We start from the raw sequence: 16,583 nt of genomic DNA, 5'->3' as shown, positions 1-16,583 counted from the left end.
GTCCGCACACAAACTGCATCAATATATCCACTCCAACCTCGTTCACACAGTAAATAAATTGTGTTTATCACAAATTGCTTTTGTTGGAATGAATCCCATGAACCCATTATCAAGACGCACATTGACACAGATTTCGTTCTATGGAGATAGCTTGACACAGTCGGAGAGTGTTTTGCCGGAATTCACTCTATAGTCGACGAACAATTTGTTTTACTTGCCCTACCACCAATTTTCCTGCAATAATAAAATTAAATTCTTTATTCAAATTTCTTCAGTTTCCTGGTAAATAGAGGATGATTAACAACACATTTTTCACTGTAGCTTACCAATATAAAATTAGCCAGTGTTTCTTTCGTCAACATCTGGAATCGCTCTTCAGGGGTCCCTATTTGGAATAAAGATCTCAAATCCTTGCATCGATTGGTTAATTCTGCACGGATATCGTACAAAGTAATTGTTTTGTTTCCATAGTACTAGTAAACAAAAAAAACGAAATATTTATGACATATTCATATAAAATGGTAGAAAGAATAACTTGATAGTAGTCAAGTTTCTATCCATGTACTCTAAGTGCTACAAAGGCTAGACTACAACTGTAGCTTCTCAAGAATCTCATTCAAAGCATCTGCAGGACTAGCGTCCACAGCTGACTGTAATACTCAAAATCATCCACTGCCATCTTACAAATGTTTTGGGTGTACATGTGTATGGTCAAGCACATCTCCTGATTAACTGATATAAAAGTAACTATGTTGAATGTTTACCTTTCACCTATCTTTGCTGTATCAATCTTGATAAAACCAGCACGATTCATAAATACTTTGGGACCCAAACTGCAAGTTGTCACAGGCAGTTTCTGGTTCTCAAGCCTTTGGTGTTCTTATTTCAATGTCTGTAAATTAAAACTATAAATAAAATAAATATAAAATCATATTTAGCATAATAGGGTAGGAGTAGATATAATTCAACAAATTATTTTATAGAGAAATGCATTCTGCATTAGGTAGGCATACTTTAATAATTGCTCCTGCTTTTCTTGGGTCCAGTCCACACACAAACTGCATCAATGACTGTGTGTTAGTTTATATCCACTCCAACCTCGTTCACACAGTAAATAAATTCCTGATAAGTGTGTTTATCACTAATAGCTTTTGTTTGAATGAATCCCATCAACCCATTTACACCGATTTGTCTTGGGCAGTTACCACTGTACTTCGTGCTATAGAGATAGCTTGATGCAGTTGTTGATGGTATTGCTGGAATTCACTCTGTAATCAAAAATAATACTAAAGTAATGCTTAACTTATTACTCGATAGCAACAACAATGATAATAATCCAGTAGCTGTATTCACCAATCATACTTATTATTAACAATTAACGAAAAGTAAAGTTTATTTTTTTAAGCAACATTTTCATCATTTCATTATCTTATGATGACAACAACAAAATGTTTACAATACCTCTGCAATATTTGATGTCTGAAAAATCATAGCAACATTATCCTCAATGTTCCACATTGAAAGGCATTATCTGCTGCTTGGTTTCCAGTTCATCGATAGATTTCAGAATGTCCAGGATTGACCTTCTAAAACACCAAGAAAAAAATATTACTAATATTATTATTCAACTATGTTAATACTGGACAGTTTGATGTCTGCTGTTCCAGAAATGTCTTGTGTCCTGTATTGTCCTGTAAATAGACATCAGCAACTGCTTTAAAAATCATTTGTAGGTCTATTGTATTATTATACAAAGCAATATAGACTAAATACTTGTTTGTCTACAAAATAGATGTTTGAACTAACCTGGACTCTGCCATAACACCACATGAGGATTTTTACTTCACAAGGAGTTTTTCAATATCCACATCCTTTAACTCCTTGTCTTATTTCAAATAACTTTGGTACTTTTGAGAAAGTTTGGCAGATAAACTTCTCTTTTGCCATCCATTTTTTTAACACACAAACTTTTTAGTAACTTCAAAAACTTTCAGAAATCTTTTTCAAAACAATTTTTTTGTATTTTATTTTTTGTATTTTTTTTGTATTTTTTTTTTTTAAACTGCACAGAAACTGTGAAAAGTTGAAAATACCAATTTTTTTGTATTTTATTTTTTTAATTTTTTTTTTATTTTTTTTTTTTTTTTACGGCCTGAGATGCGCGGATAGGAATGGTTTCATCCTAGGTCGAAATGCACCCAATAATCTACACTACAAAACTATGCCCAAATCATATACACAACAAGAAAGTAAAATAATAACACAAGGAATAAAAAAGCAATGAAAATAAACAGAAGAATGACAAAAATAGAAATTAAACAAAAAGATAAAAAAGAAAAACATGCCTGTGGCCAGGTTAGATACCAGATATCTTTGACTTCAGAAACATTTTTACAGAAATATTTTTCAAAATAATTTTTTTGTATTTTATTTTTTGTATTTTTTTTTTGCATTTTATTTTTTTTCCCATGAGAACCAGAAAAAAGTAGATTTGAATGACATGTTGTCTTGGCATTATCTTGTCTGCATTGATTACAGAGAGTGTTTTATCTCTGTCCATGATATACTTGATGCAGACATGGCATTATCTTGTCTGCATTGATTACAGAGAGTGTTTTATCTGTCCATGATATACTTGATGCAGACAAGGCATTATCTTGTCTGCATTGATTACAGAGAGTGTTTTATCTCTGTCCATGATATACTTGATGCAGACACGGCATTATCTTGTCTGCATTGATTACAGAGAGTGTTTTATCTCTGTCCATGATATAAACAGTAGTAAATACAAAGCATGGTGGCCACAGGAAGTAAAATAAAAGAAGTAAAGAAGATAAAAGGAAGAAAAATAAAAAGCAATGAAGAGAAAGAAAAAGTTCAGGCAACGGCATGAAGAGGCACAGAGTGGGGCTAGCAGGACACAGATAGCCGGGCATTCAATCCATTCGAATCATCAGTGGGTATGTGTACGAACAAGATCAGATGTTAAATGGGAAGAAAGTCGTCAGCTACCAATATTCACCAATAAATAATAATAAATGAAATTTATAAATAAAAATAAAACAATAAATAAAAAAAATATTAAATAAAATAAAATAAATATTAAATTAAATATAAAAAAATAAATAAAAAAATTAATATAAATAAATAAAAATAATGTAAATAAATTATAACAAACAATAATAATAAAAATAATTAAAAAAAGATGCACAAAATTTGGCCTACGGAAACTGAAAGTAAATGAGCGGAAAATTAACCCACAGATGATTTTGTTATTTGTTTGTATAAGTAAATTACTTAGGCTATACTCCATAACCAGATAGGGGTTTCTTATTATTTGATAATTAACTTAGGCTATTCCATTAAACCAGATAGGGGTTTCTTAATAATCAACTTAGGCTACTCTCTTAAACCAGATGGTATTTTATATCTTATCGATTTTTTTTTTTTTTTGACATTGCATTTTCAGTAACTGCAGATCCTAAATATTGATTAGCAGCCAGAAGCTGGTAAGCAAGAAATAATGGTGATTTTAATTATTGAGAAATAAATATTGATTAGCAGCCATATTTTAGCATCTTGTTTTGAGACATTCAATTCTCTCAAGAGACAAGAGTAATTTGGCCTAAATGACGTATACCAAGACAAAGTATTTAGAGCAGATATGAAAGAAACAACTGTAAGATGCAGTTCCCACCTTGAAATGATTTAAAGAGAAGATTTTGAATTTCAAGAATCGGTACAGTGTAAGCTACACAATATTGAGACAGGTGATGCACTTACAAAAAAGAACAAAAACAGTAGGCCTAATACAATATTAACTGGAGTAATTTATAAAACACCAATTATGCAAAATGTATAGACTTACAGAAAGTTGATAAGCAAGAAATAATGGTGAGGGGAGATTTTAATTATTGAGAAATAAACAGGAGTAAAGAAATAAGAAGGCCGTAGCGAGAAGTATAAAACAGATAAGGCAAAGATGCATTCTAAATATTGATCTATATTAATATGAGGTAAAGATGCTTTAAATATAATTATTGTTATAAAATACGACGATCTGTGCTGGGAAATTGGGGTGGGTGGTGAAAGTTGAACATTTCAGACTGGCTACGGCCCTGAATACCTCATCTGGATTACTGACACAAGCCTGCAATCCAACGGCCCTGAATACCTCACCTGGATTACTGACACAAGCCTGCAATCCAACGTAGAACAACAACAATTATATTAGAGATTAAAGAAAATTCATATGAAACAAGAATAAAACAACTAAACTTACTGACACTAGAAGATATTAGAAAAAAAGCTGACCTTATTCAAGTATTTAAAATGAATAGAGAAATTGACAAATTCATTTTTGGGAATTTCATGTTCAGCCAACGTGTTATTGAAAATTACTAAGGGCGGAACGCAACTCTATCTAGAGATGGTAGGAGCGGCAAGTTCATCAACAAAGGATGGACAGTACAAATGTACGGCTCCGAGAAAAGAAATAGGTCAAGTGCAATCAATTTTTGTTTGCACTCTATATGCAAGAGAAGGGATGTGTTCAAGTCACTGGGTTGTCAAGGTTGAAACCTTACCTATGGCCCTAAGAAAATAAACATGGACCAGTGGATATGATGAGCACTTTAAACCATAAATTAAGCAATATTTTGTAATAAATATTTGTTATACTTTTTCAATGTTGTTGTACCATACTGATATGAAAAATCAATGGGCAGTTTATGGATTTTCTACACCTGTCAATTTCAATACATGGCTGGGGGAGGTCTACTACAGTATCAACAAAATACAGGAAAGAAGTGTTTTCCATACAGAAATAGGATTTATAAAAGGCTCTTTTTAAAACAACTTTAGTTGCATACATAAAGGTATAAACTAAATAAACTGCTGTTGCCAATATAAGGAAATGGTTCCTTTTATAGCAAATGCTATCATAGGAACTGGTTGAAGATTTTTAAATATTATGAGAAGCTTTCTTATAGGTTATGTATTAGAAAAATACACGCTTTGATTGAAAACTTTGTTTCAAAAAATAAATGCGATACCATTGTTGTTAAAATTTCAAATTGACCCCACAATTCACCATTACTAATGGTATTATAGATCTCGTTGGAAATGCCAAGATCGTTTGAGGATTGTATGAGAAGCTTTTAAAATGTAACCATCCATTTACTTGTGTTCAGTGTTTTTCACAGACGGTTTTTATTCTTTATGCTCTCTGCGTGCAACATTTAGAAGCCTTTGGTTTTCTTGTTTTTTTCCCATTCCATTTCCTCTAACTGGTACATTGTAGTTTCCGGTACAGCTATTTTGTGAACTGGTCAACAAATGATTTCTATCAATACCAATTAGTTTGTATTTCTTCTTTGTCCTATCAACCAAAGTAGTCTGGTTTTCATGTTTTTTTCTTTTTGTAATCTCTGCATGCAACATTCAAAAGCATACAGTTTTCTTGTGAAAGCATTCCAATTCCTCTAACTGGTACATTGTAGTTTCCGGTACAGCTATTTTGTGAACTGGTCAACAATGATTTCTCCCAATACCAATTAGTTCATCCAACAATGATTTCTGTCAATACCAATTAGTTCGTATTTCTTCTTTGTCCCATCAACCAGAGTTGTTAATTTAAACATATTCTGGTTTTCATGTTTTTTCTTTTTTATCCTCTGCGTGCAACATTTAAAAATATTCGGTTTTCCTGTGAAACCATTCCATTTCCTCTAACTGGTACGTTGTACTGTTCGGTACAGCTATTTTGTGAACTGGCCAACAATTTTACCAAACCATATTCTGGTTGTTGTTCTTTATGATGATTCAAACTTATTGGATGTGGATATATATAACATAGGCTACTTTGCCTCCTGATCAGTAATAGGAAACAACTCATTTATACTATACTTAAATTCCTGTATAGTAAGGTGCAGTCTAAATATCCCTGGTTGCCAATATGTCATTTAAAAAACACAAGGGCATTGAAAAATGTACAGTATCTTGTCATAAATTATTTCAATTTTCCATAATATGTACTAAATAAATGGTAGTTAAATTTGTTTCTCTTTGTACAAATCTCAAAAGATATAAGACAATTAGCAAATAGTAAATTTAAATTAAATTTTTACCAAATGGTGAACTGCAGAGTCTGTTTAATTTTGGTATTCTTTTGGAAAACAAAACGAAGTTTAAAACCTTAATGTTAACTATGCCCAATTATATTGCATAATGGCAATACATATACACTATACAAGCTAGGTCTTACTGCTTGTAAGAAAAGGAATAAGGTTTTGAAAACAAGATTATTTTTCTGCATATAACAGCACTATATACAACAATCTACAATCGATGGTTGATGGCAATTGAAAAGGAAGAGACACAGTACACCTAATATTGGTACAAGTGTATTTAAGCAAGAAGCTTATAGCATAAAAATGGAAATGAGAAAAAGATGTAGATGCAAAGCTCTTAGAGCATGCAAAAGTGGTTATTAGCGTTCTAGGTAATAGGACTACAAAAGGAGTGATGTTTGGGCACAGGAGAAACTATATATCACTATTTTGTCTTATACCAAGTAAAGGTTTAGGAATCTTTAAAGGTTAGGTAAAGACATATAGCATTGAAATAATCAAGGTGTAGATCCAAGAGGGTAGTGTGCAAAGCTCTTAAAGCATGCAGAATGGTTGCTTTTTTTTTAAGTGATGTTTTGGTACAGGTGAAACAATATCACCATTATGTCTTATACCAAGTAAAGGTTTAAGAACAGTATGGATTTTTGTTTAGTCAACAACATTGAAATAATCAAGGTAAATAATAATTTCTGGTCATGTCAACAGAGCAGTGACTAAACCATAAGGAAAGGATGAGATCATTACACTGAATGTTCAAAAGGATGCAGGGATATAGTTGAAAATAAAAGGATACAACTCATCCACAGAATTGGCCATTTTGAAAATGCAAATGGCTTTGATGAAGATATTTTTTAAAGATGACTATCGGGTTATCAATTAGAACTATGCCTGATTATATTGCATAAAGGCAATTCATAAACACTATACAAGCTAGGCCTTACGGGTTGTAAGAAAAGGAATAGTGCTTTAAAAAAAAGATTGTTTTTAAGAGCTAGTGCTGCATATAACAGCACTATACAACAATCTATGAACAATGGTCAATGACAATTAAAAAGGAAGGAAAAAGAGACGCAGTATAACTAAGATTGGTACAAATGTATTTAAGCAAGAAGCTTATAGCACCAAGAATGGGAATGGGAAAAAGATGTAGATTCAAGAGGCTAGTATGCTTCCAGGCTGATAGCCTTCTGAATGCTTTGTTTAACAAAGCAATCACTTCTGCATGCTCTTAGAGCATGCAAAAGTGGTTAATTAGCGTTCTAGGTAATAGGACTACAAAAGGAGTGACTTTTGGGCACAGGGGAAACAATATATCACTATTTTGTCTTATACCAAGTAAAGGTTTAAGAATCTTTAAAGGTTAGGTAAAGACATATAGCATTGAAATAATCAAGGTGTAGATGCAAGAGGGTAGTGTGCAAAGCTATTAAAGCATGCAGAATGGTTGCTTTTTTAAAAAGTGATGTTTTGGTACAGGTGATAACAATATCACCATTATGTCTTGTACCAAGTAAAGGTTTAAGAACAGTATGGATTTTTGTCTAGTCAACAAAATTGAAATAATCAAGGTAAATAATAATTTCTGGTCATGTCAACAGAGCAGTGACTAAACCATAAGGAAAGGACGAGATCATTACACTGAATGTTCAAAAGGATGCAGGGATATAGTTTAAAAAAAGGGATACAAGTCATCCACAGAATTGGCAATTTTGAAAATGTAAATGGCTTTGATGAAGATATTTTTAAAAGATAACTATCGGGTTATCAATTAGAATTATGCCTGATTATATTGCATAAAGGCAATTCATAAACACTATACAAGCTAGGCCTTACGGGTTGTAAGAAAAGGAACAGTGCTTTAAAAAAAAGATTGTTTTTAAGAGCTAGTGCTGCATATAACAGCACTATACAACAATCTATGATCAATGGTCGATGACAATTAAAAAGGAAGGAAAAAGAGACGCAGTATAACTAAGATTGGTACAAATGTATTTAAGCAAGAAGCTTATAGCACCAAGAATGGGAATTGGAAAAAGGTGTAGATTCAAGAGGCTAGTATGATTCCAGGCTGATAGCCTTCTGAATGCTCTATCAGCCTGGAAGCAGCAAAGCAGGTTTTAAAAAAAGATTATTTTTAAGACCTACTGTAGTGCTGCATATAACAGCACTATACAACAATCTACAATTAATGGTTGATGCGATTGAAACGGAAGAACCACAGTATACCTAATATTGGTACAAGTGTATTTAAGCAAGAAGCTTATAGAATAAAAAAAAAATGAGAAAAAGATGTAGATGCAAGGCTCTTAGAGCATGCAAAGTGGTTATTAGCGTTCTAGGTAATAGGAGTACAAAAGGAGTGATGTTTGGGCACAGGGGAAACAATATATCACTATTTTGTCTTATACCAAGTAAAGGTTTAAGAATCTTTAAAGGTTAGGTAAAGTCATATAACATTGAAATAATCAAGGTGTAGATGCAAGAGGGTAGTGTGCAAAGCTCTTAAAACATGCAGAATGGTTGCTTTTTTAAAAAGTGATGTTTTGGTACAGGTGATAACAATATCACCATTATGTCTTGTACCAAGTAAAGGTTTAAGAACAGTATGGATTTTTGTTTATTCAACATTGAAATAATCAAGGTGAATAATAATTTCTGGTCATGTCAACAGAGCAGTAACTAAACCATAAGGAAAGGACGAGATCATTACACTGAATGTTCAAAAGGATGCAGGGATATAGTTGAAAATAAAGGGATATAATTGTCATCCACAGAATTGGCCATTTTGAAAATGTAAATGGCTTTGATGAAGATCCTTTTTTAAAGATAACTATCGGGTTATCAATTAGAACTATGCCTGATTATATTGCATAAAGGCAATTCATAAACACTATACAAGCTAGGCCTTACGGGTTGTAAGAAAAGGAATAGTGCTTTAACAATCACTTCTGCATGCTCTTAGAGCATGCAAAAGTGGTTATTAGCGTTCTAGGTTATAGGACTACAAAAGGAGTGATGTTTGGGCACAGGGGAAACAATATATCACTATTTTGTCTTATACCAAGTAAAGGTTTAAGAATCTTTAAAGGTTAGGTAAAGACATATAGCATTGAAATAATCAAGGTTTAGATGCAAGAGGGTAGTGTGCAAAGCTATTAAAGCATGCAGAATGGTTGCTTTTTTAAAAAGTGATGTTTTGGTACAGGTGATAACAATATCACCATTATGTCTTACACCAAGTAAAGGTTTAAGAACAGTATGGATTTTTGTTTATTCAACAACATTGAAATAATCAAGGTAGATAATAATTTCTGGTCATGTCAACAGAGCAGTGACTAAACCATAAGGAAAGGACGAGATCATTACACTGAATGTTCAAAAGAATGCCGGGATATAGTTGAAAATAAAGGATACAAGTCATCCACAGAATTGGCCATTTTGAAAATGTAAATGGCTTTGATAAAGATATTTTTGATGGAGATATTTTTTTTAAGATAACTATCGGGTTATCAATTAGAACTATGCTGATTATATTGCATAAAGGCAATTCATAAACACTATACAAGCTAGGCCTTACGGGTTATAAGAAAAGGAACAGTGCTTTAAAAAAAGATTGTTTTTAAAACCTAGTGCTGCATATAACAGCACTATACAACAATCTACGATCAATGGTCGATAGCAATTAAAAAGGAAAGAAAAAGGAAACACAGTATACCTAATATTGGTACAAATGTATTTAAGCAAGAAGCTTATAGCACCAAGAATGGGAATGGGCAGGTTTAAAAAAAGATTGTTTTTAAGACCTAGTGCTGCATATAACAGCACTATACAACAATCTACAATCAATGGTTGATGCAATTGAAAAGTAAGAGACACAGCATACCTAATGTTGGTACATATGTATTTAAGCAAGAAGCTTATAGCATTAAAAATGGAAATGAGAAAAAGATTTAGATATAAGAGGATAGTGTGCAAAGCTCTGATTTGTTTTTAAAAAAAACTTCTGCATGCTGCCTTGAAGCAGCAAAGTTCTAGGTAATAGGACTACAAAAAGAGTGACGTTATTGGCACAGGTGAAACAATACCACCATTATGTCTTATACCAAGCAAAGATTTAAGAATCTTTAAAGATAAGGTAAAGACATTGCATAGGTAAATAATATTTGATTTAATATTTCAAATTCATTTCTGGTCATGTCAATAGAGCAGTGACTGAACCACAAGGACAAGATCATTACATTGAATAATCCAAAGGAGTGTGCAGCCAGCCTAATGTTGCAGGAGTGTGCAGCCAGCCAAATGCTGCAGGAGTGTGAAGCCAGCCTAATGCTGCAGGAGTGTGAAGCCAGCCTAATGCTGCAGGCGTGTGAAGCCAGCCTAATGCTGCAGGAGTGTGAAGCCAGCCTAATGCTGCAGGAGTGTGCAGCTAGCCTAATGCTGCAGGCGTGTGAAGCCAGCTAATGCTGCAGGAGTGTGAAGCCAGCCTAATGCTGCAGGAGTGTGAAGACAGCTTTTGTGACTGAACCACAAGGAAAGTCCGAGATCATTACATTGAATAATCAAAAGGATGCAGGATTGTGAAGCCAGCTTTTGACCACACATGCAAATGGTGTGTGAAGCCAGCCTGGAAGCAGCAAAGTTCTAGGTGATAGGACTACAAAAAGAGTGACGTTTGAGCACAGGTGAAACAATATCACCATTATGTCTTATAACCAAGCAAAGGTTTAAGAATGTTTAAAGATTAGGTAAAGACATATAGCATTGAAATAATAAAAGGGAAATAATATTTGATTTAATATTTTGAATTCATTCTATGGACTTCAATTTATTAGGTTTCTGGTCTGAACCATAAGCAAATGACGAGAATGATCACTACACTGAATGATCAAAAAGCTGCAGGAGTGTGCAGCCAGCCTAATGCTGCAGGAGTGTGCAGCCAGCCTAATGCTGCAGGAGTGTGCAGCCAGCCTAATGCTGCAGGAGTGTGCAGCTAGTCTAATGCTGCAGGAGTGTGCAGCTAGCCTAATGATTCAGCAGGCCAAGCTGCCACGATTTGACAACACATTGGTCCATGCAAACAAGGATAGTGGCAGGTCAAGATGCCACATTTTGACCACATACAAACAGTATGGGTTTAGGGTCAGGTCTTGTTACAGATCCAATATCTTATTAGTAAAAGCTGTTATGACAGAAAAGTAGTGTTTGTAAAACTGCCATAGACACAGAGGGTAAAGTTTTCTAGTTGTAGTACTACACGTTACTGAAAATGCAATATAGTCAAAATACATATATAAATAAATGGAATTAGCTATTGTAACAAATTGCAATATTATGGTTCATTATGGTCAGATGTTTTGTCCTGGTTTGTTATACTGTAGTATATTTTACAGTATCATATTTTACTAATAAATAACAGAATCTATAAAATATGTTATCTGCATATAAATGCATACAATTTTATCCCAACACACCAGTAAACAAATTATAAAAACATAATATTTAGAATACAAAGATCTACAGACTTTTAAAAAACCAAAACGTTTATAAACTTTAAAAAAAAAAGAAAAAAAAAAAGAATACAAACAAAACAAAAACCACCTCTTCTCCAAGAGCCGTACATCCTCATGCTTAAGTGTTGTTTTGGTTGTTCTGCCAACTAAGATGACAAACCAAAAAGGTCAATTTGATTTTACTATGAAGTACTCCAACAATTTGACATGAAAATACCCACAGAAATTGGATACTAACCACCAGACTATGCATGTAGAGTAGACTCTACCATTGCTAGAGTGCGCCTACCGATGTTAAAGTGTGCCTACCGATGTTAGAGCACGCCTACCAATGCTAGAGCAAGTCTACTGAAGAGTGCGAGCCTACTGAAGAGTGCGAGCCTACGGAAGAGTGCGTGCCTACGGAAGAGTGCGTGCCTACGGAAGAGTGCGTGCCTACGGAAGAGTGCGTGCCTACGGAAGAGTGCGTGCCTACGGAAGAGTGCGTGCCTACGGAAGAGTGCGTGCCTACGGAAGAGTGCGTGCCTACGGAAGAGTGCGTGCCTACGGAAGAGTGCGTGCCTACGGAAGAGTGCGTGCCTACGGAAGAGTGCGATCCTACCGAAGAGTGCGATCCTACCAAAGAGTGCGATCCAACCATAGAGGACATGCCTACATTAGAGTGCGAGCCTACCGAAGAGTACGAGCCTACATCTGCTGAAGAAGCTGCTAAGAAGTACAAGCCTACAGCTGCTTCAGAAGTACAAGCCAACCGCAGCTGAGAAGTACGAGCCTACAGCTGCTACAGAAGTACCAGCCTACATAGTACCAGCCTATCACTGCTAAAGAGTGCGAGCCTAGAGCTGCTAAAGAGCGCAAGCCTACAGCTGCTAAAGAAGTACAAGCCTATACAGCTGCTAAAGAGTACAAGCCTACACCTGCTATAAATTGCGAGCCTACAGCTGCTAAAGAGTGGGAGCCTACGGCTGCTAAAGAGTGCGAGCCTAACGCTATTAAGAATGTGTGAGCCTAACGCTATTAAGAATGCGAACTAACTCTATTAAGAATGCGAGCCTAACGCTATTATGAATGCGAGCCTACTGCTATTAAAGAGTGCAAGCCTAACGCTAATGAGAGTGCGAGTCTAACGCTAGTAAGAATGCGAGCCTACGGCTATTAAGAGAGCGAACCTAACTCTAGTAAGAGTGCGAGCCTAACGCTATTATGAGTGCGAGCCTACAGCTGCTAAAGTACAAGCCTACAGCTGCTAAAGAGTGCGAGCCCACAGCTGCTAGAGTGCGAGCCTAACTCTTTTAAGAATTCGAGCCTAACGCTATTAAGAATGCGAACTAACTCTATTAAGTATGCGAGTCTAACGCTATTAAGAATGCGAGCCTACTGCTATTAAAGAGTGCAAGCCTAACTCTAGTAAGAGTGCGAGCCTTAATGCTATTAAGAGTGTGAATCTAACACTAGTAAGAGTGCAAGCTTAACGCTATTATGAGTGCGAGCCTAACGCTACCAAGAGTGCTAGCCTAACGCTATTAAGAGTGTGAAGTAGATCCCCTATAACATCAGTAGACAAACGCTAACACCAGTAGACAAACGCTAACACCAGTAGACGAACTTTAACAATGGTAGAGTCTACTCTACATGCATTTGTCCAGTGGTTAATAACCAATTTCCATAGGTAATTCCATGTCAAATCATTGGAGAACTCCAAAGTCTAACCAAATTGGCCTTTTCGGTTTGCCTCTTAGTGGGCAGAACAACCAAAACAAAACAAAAAGCATGGGGATGTACAGGAGTCGGAGAGGAGGTAGTTTTACAAAGTACAAACAAGCAAACAAAACGTTTATACACGTTTTGGATTTTTAAAAGTCTGTAGAGCTTATAACATAAAATTCTAAATAAAACAAAATTCTAAAAACGTTTTAAAATAAAACTGACCAAATTTTGTCTTCTAAGATCCATAGTTATTATTTTTCAGATTTATTTATTGTTTTTTTTAATGTCTTTTAAAAGGTCCATGCCTTGGTTGTTTTTTTTAATGTCTTTGAAAAGGTTGATGCCTTGGTTGGTTAGTTGTTTATTTTTTAAATGTCTTTGAAAAGATTCATATGGCAAAGCATGGTACATCATTTGTATTTGAAGAGTACCTTAGTATAATATACTTAATTCTCAGAAGTAATATTTAAAATAAATGAGAACTTTAAAATTTCAAAAATGGTTGCCTCACCGACGATTTAAGCATAACAATTTTTCAAGAGAAGTTTTCAAGAGCTGTATATTTAAAAAATGAAATGATCTCAAAGCAAATAGTTTTCCTGTACCTTATTATATATGAAAAATCTTTGTCCAACTTGTAAGAGGTATAGTTAAAGTCCTGTCGTTTCACAATGTCGTGTCACTCATGATATGTCATGTCCCTCGCAATATCATATTGGTATGCAAAACAGGACACAAGACTAATTTTTTTTAATAGTAAGTATCTTCCCTACTTTTCCAAATTACCCTTTGCTAAGAATAGTTGGGTGATGATGGCATGTTTGTGCGGGGTGAGAGACCCAGTGCTGTACACATTGACACAGGTCACATTGATAAGTGGCACACATTATACTTTTCTGTTTACAGTGCGAGTTACTTTTCCTAGGATGGCCTAGACAGACTGTGGGTAAGAACTTAGCAGAACAAGTGCAATAGGAGAATAAATTTCTGATTTGTGCAAATGGGATCATCATAGAGCAAAGAAAAAGATGCCTCATCTTACGGCTGTTAATGCAACAAAAATCCTAGAGATTTCAATGCTGCGATTAAATGCAAACATTATCCGATGATGAAGAGTCGTTTAGATTTGTAGTAAATGTGGGAAACCGGATGTACCGATAGGCGGATCTATACACTAATTATTATCAATATTTTTACACATGTGACTTTGTGCAAACGCGATAAAAGTGAGGAAAAAATACACGGCTCATCTTACGGCCGTTTGTTCAAGGCGAAATCACATCAAGGACACAACAGAAAGTTAACAAAAACTTTTTGGAAATATTAAGCCTAGATCCTAGGGATATCAATGCTGTGATTAAATGCAGACATTATCCGACACTAGACGAGGCGTTAAGATTTGTGTCAAGCTAAAGTGTTCAGTGTGCTGGATGCAAAGGATGGATACCTGGATAGATGTGGACTAGACATCTTGTTCAATATAAGACAATTCAGGGCTTTTATAAAAAAAAGTAATACTTTGTAACCAAAGATTACAAAAGGAGGCCTTCAATTTCGTTAAGGGGGTTGAATACTGTTCCTTATGGTAGAGTTGTCCGGATAGATGAACACATCCGCACAGAGAAGAAGAAGAAGAAGACGAAGAAAAAACACAATCAATTAAACAAACAAAAAACAGCAAACATGAGTCGCTTACAAACGTGCTGAGGATAATGTTTAAATCTTATCTAACACTTTTATTAATTTAATAAGCCCGCAGTTTTAAATTTTGTTCACACATCTAAAGCTGGATATGAAGAAGTAACATACTAAGATTGAAAATTTGGAACAGCAGAAAACTACTGAATTATCAATATTTTTACACATGTGACTTTGTGCAAATGCTATAAGAGTGAGGCAAAAATACACGGCTCATCTTACGGCTGTTAGTTCTAGGCGAAATCACAACAAGGACACAACAGAAAGTAAACAAAAACTTTTTGAAAATATTAAGCCTAGAATTGATAGGATATTGATATGTGACACGCGTTAATAGAATCTGGACCAATTACATATAATGGACCATATTGATTAAAGTTTAATTTGTTTCACTTATTATATTTTGTTTCTGTTTTTAACAGATTGTTAAACGAGGGGCACAACTTTGTATACGAGGGAGTTTACCGTCCCTAAAAAAAAAATAATTTGTAACCAAAGATTACTAAACTAAACTAAAATTTTGTAAAGGGCGTTGAATACCATTCCTTACGGAGACCAAGATAGATGAAGAAATGCGAGTTTCACCAGTTTCATCCCTATGGACATAATTGGTTCGTTTGGTTCCACGGACGATTGGGTGCAGATCGGGCCATACTGCACATGTTGTGGACTAATTAAATGATAAGCTAGGCCAACACAAAGTAGACAGTTTGGACCTTTTATAAAAAGAAATCAATACTTTGTAATTTTATTTTAGATTATGCCTTTATAAAAAGGATGATCCCAATGAAAATAATATAAGCTAACCTTTTTGGACTTAAATTACTCGACACGATAAGTTTAATTGCTGTATGGTCTATAATAATATGAATACATTTAGGCCTTACGCCCGCATTTTTAAACTGGACTTCAGTCGTAGTTCGAGCTAAAACTAAAAAAATGACGTCATTTTAATTCATAAACCGAACTTCAACTAAATCACCGACTAAATCAGGCCAACCTCGACTAAATCGAGACGGATTTTGATCAATTTTTTTAGTCCTGGAGGGGGCAGGCTAAATGGTCGATTAAATGGTTTTTAAACGATGTTTATAAAAAACGTAACAGTCATTGAGTTGTTATATTGGTCAGATATTGAAGAATGAAATATATATATTTATATTAGCTTAATTAAATATACATTGGTATAAGTTATAATAATGAAAATCATCTTTATTTACAACTGTATACAAATTACATTATTTTCTTCGCGCAAGTCCGACTTGAACTACGTCACGCCATAGTGACAATGGGAAATGCGGCAATTCACCACGCGATGGAATGTTTAGGGGGCCTAGCGCTTTCTTGTCACGCTATGAAGTGCGTGGTTCGTCGCGATCATACTTTGTTGGAGGCCTAGAAAATATGAAAGTTACCGTACCGCCATGGTTCTTAAATATATTTTGAAGATTTTGTTTGTTGTACTTCACTGTTAAATTAATACTGATCTTGTTCTAATAATTAACGATTAAAATTATTTTTTATGTATATAGTCCTG

The 16,583-nt window shown here is 34.6% G+C and overlaps 1 long non-coding RNA gene across 1 annotated transcript; it reads right to left on the bottom strand.

Annotated features, from left to right (window-relative positions):
* Nucleotides 1-1,197: 1,197 nt before the first annotated feature.
* On the bottom strand, nt 1,198-2,609 carry LOC140059375 (uncharacterized). Its single transcript, XR_011847172.1, has 3 exons — nt 1,807-2,609; nt 1,462-1,586; nt 1,198-1,268 (listed from the first exon to the last, which is right to left on the bottom strand). It is a non-coding gene; the product is annotated as an uncharacterized lncRNA (long non-coding RNA).
* Between the last annotated feature and the right edge of the window lie 13,974 nt (nt 2,610-16,583).

Source organism: Antedon mediterranea, chromosome 9, assembly GCF_964355755.1.
Source record: "Antedon mediterranea chromosome 9, ecAntMedi1.1, whole genome shotgun sequence".
Classification (NCBI taxonomy): Eukaryota; Metazoa; Echinodermata; class Crinoidea; order Comatulida; family Antedonidae; genus Antedon; species Antedon mediterranea.
Note: the sequence above shows the minus strand (reverse complement) of the source record. Positions and strands in the feature narration are given on the sequence as shown.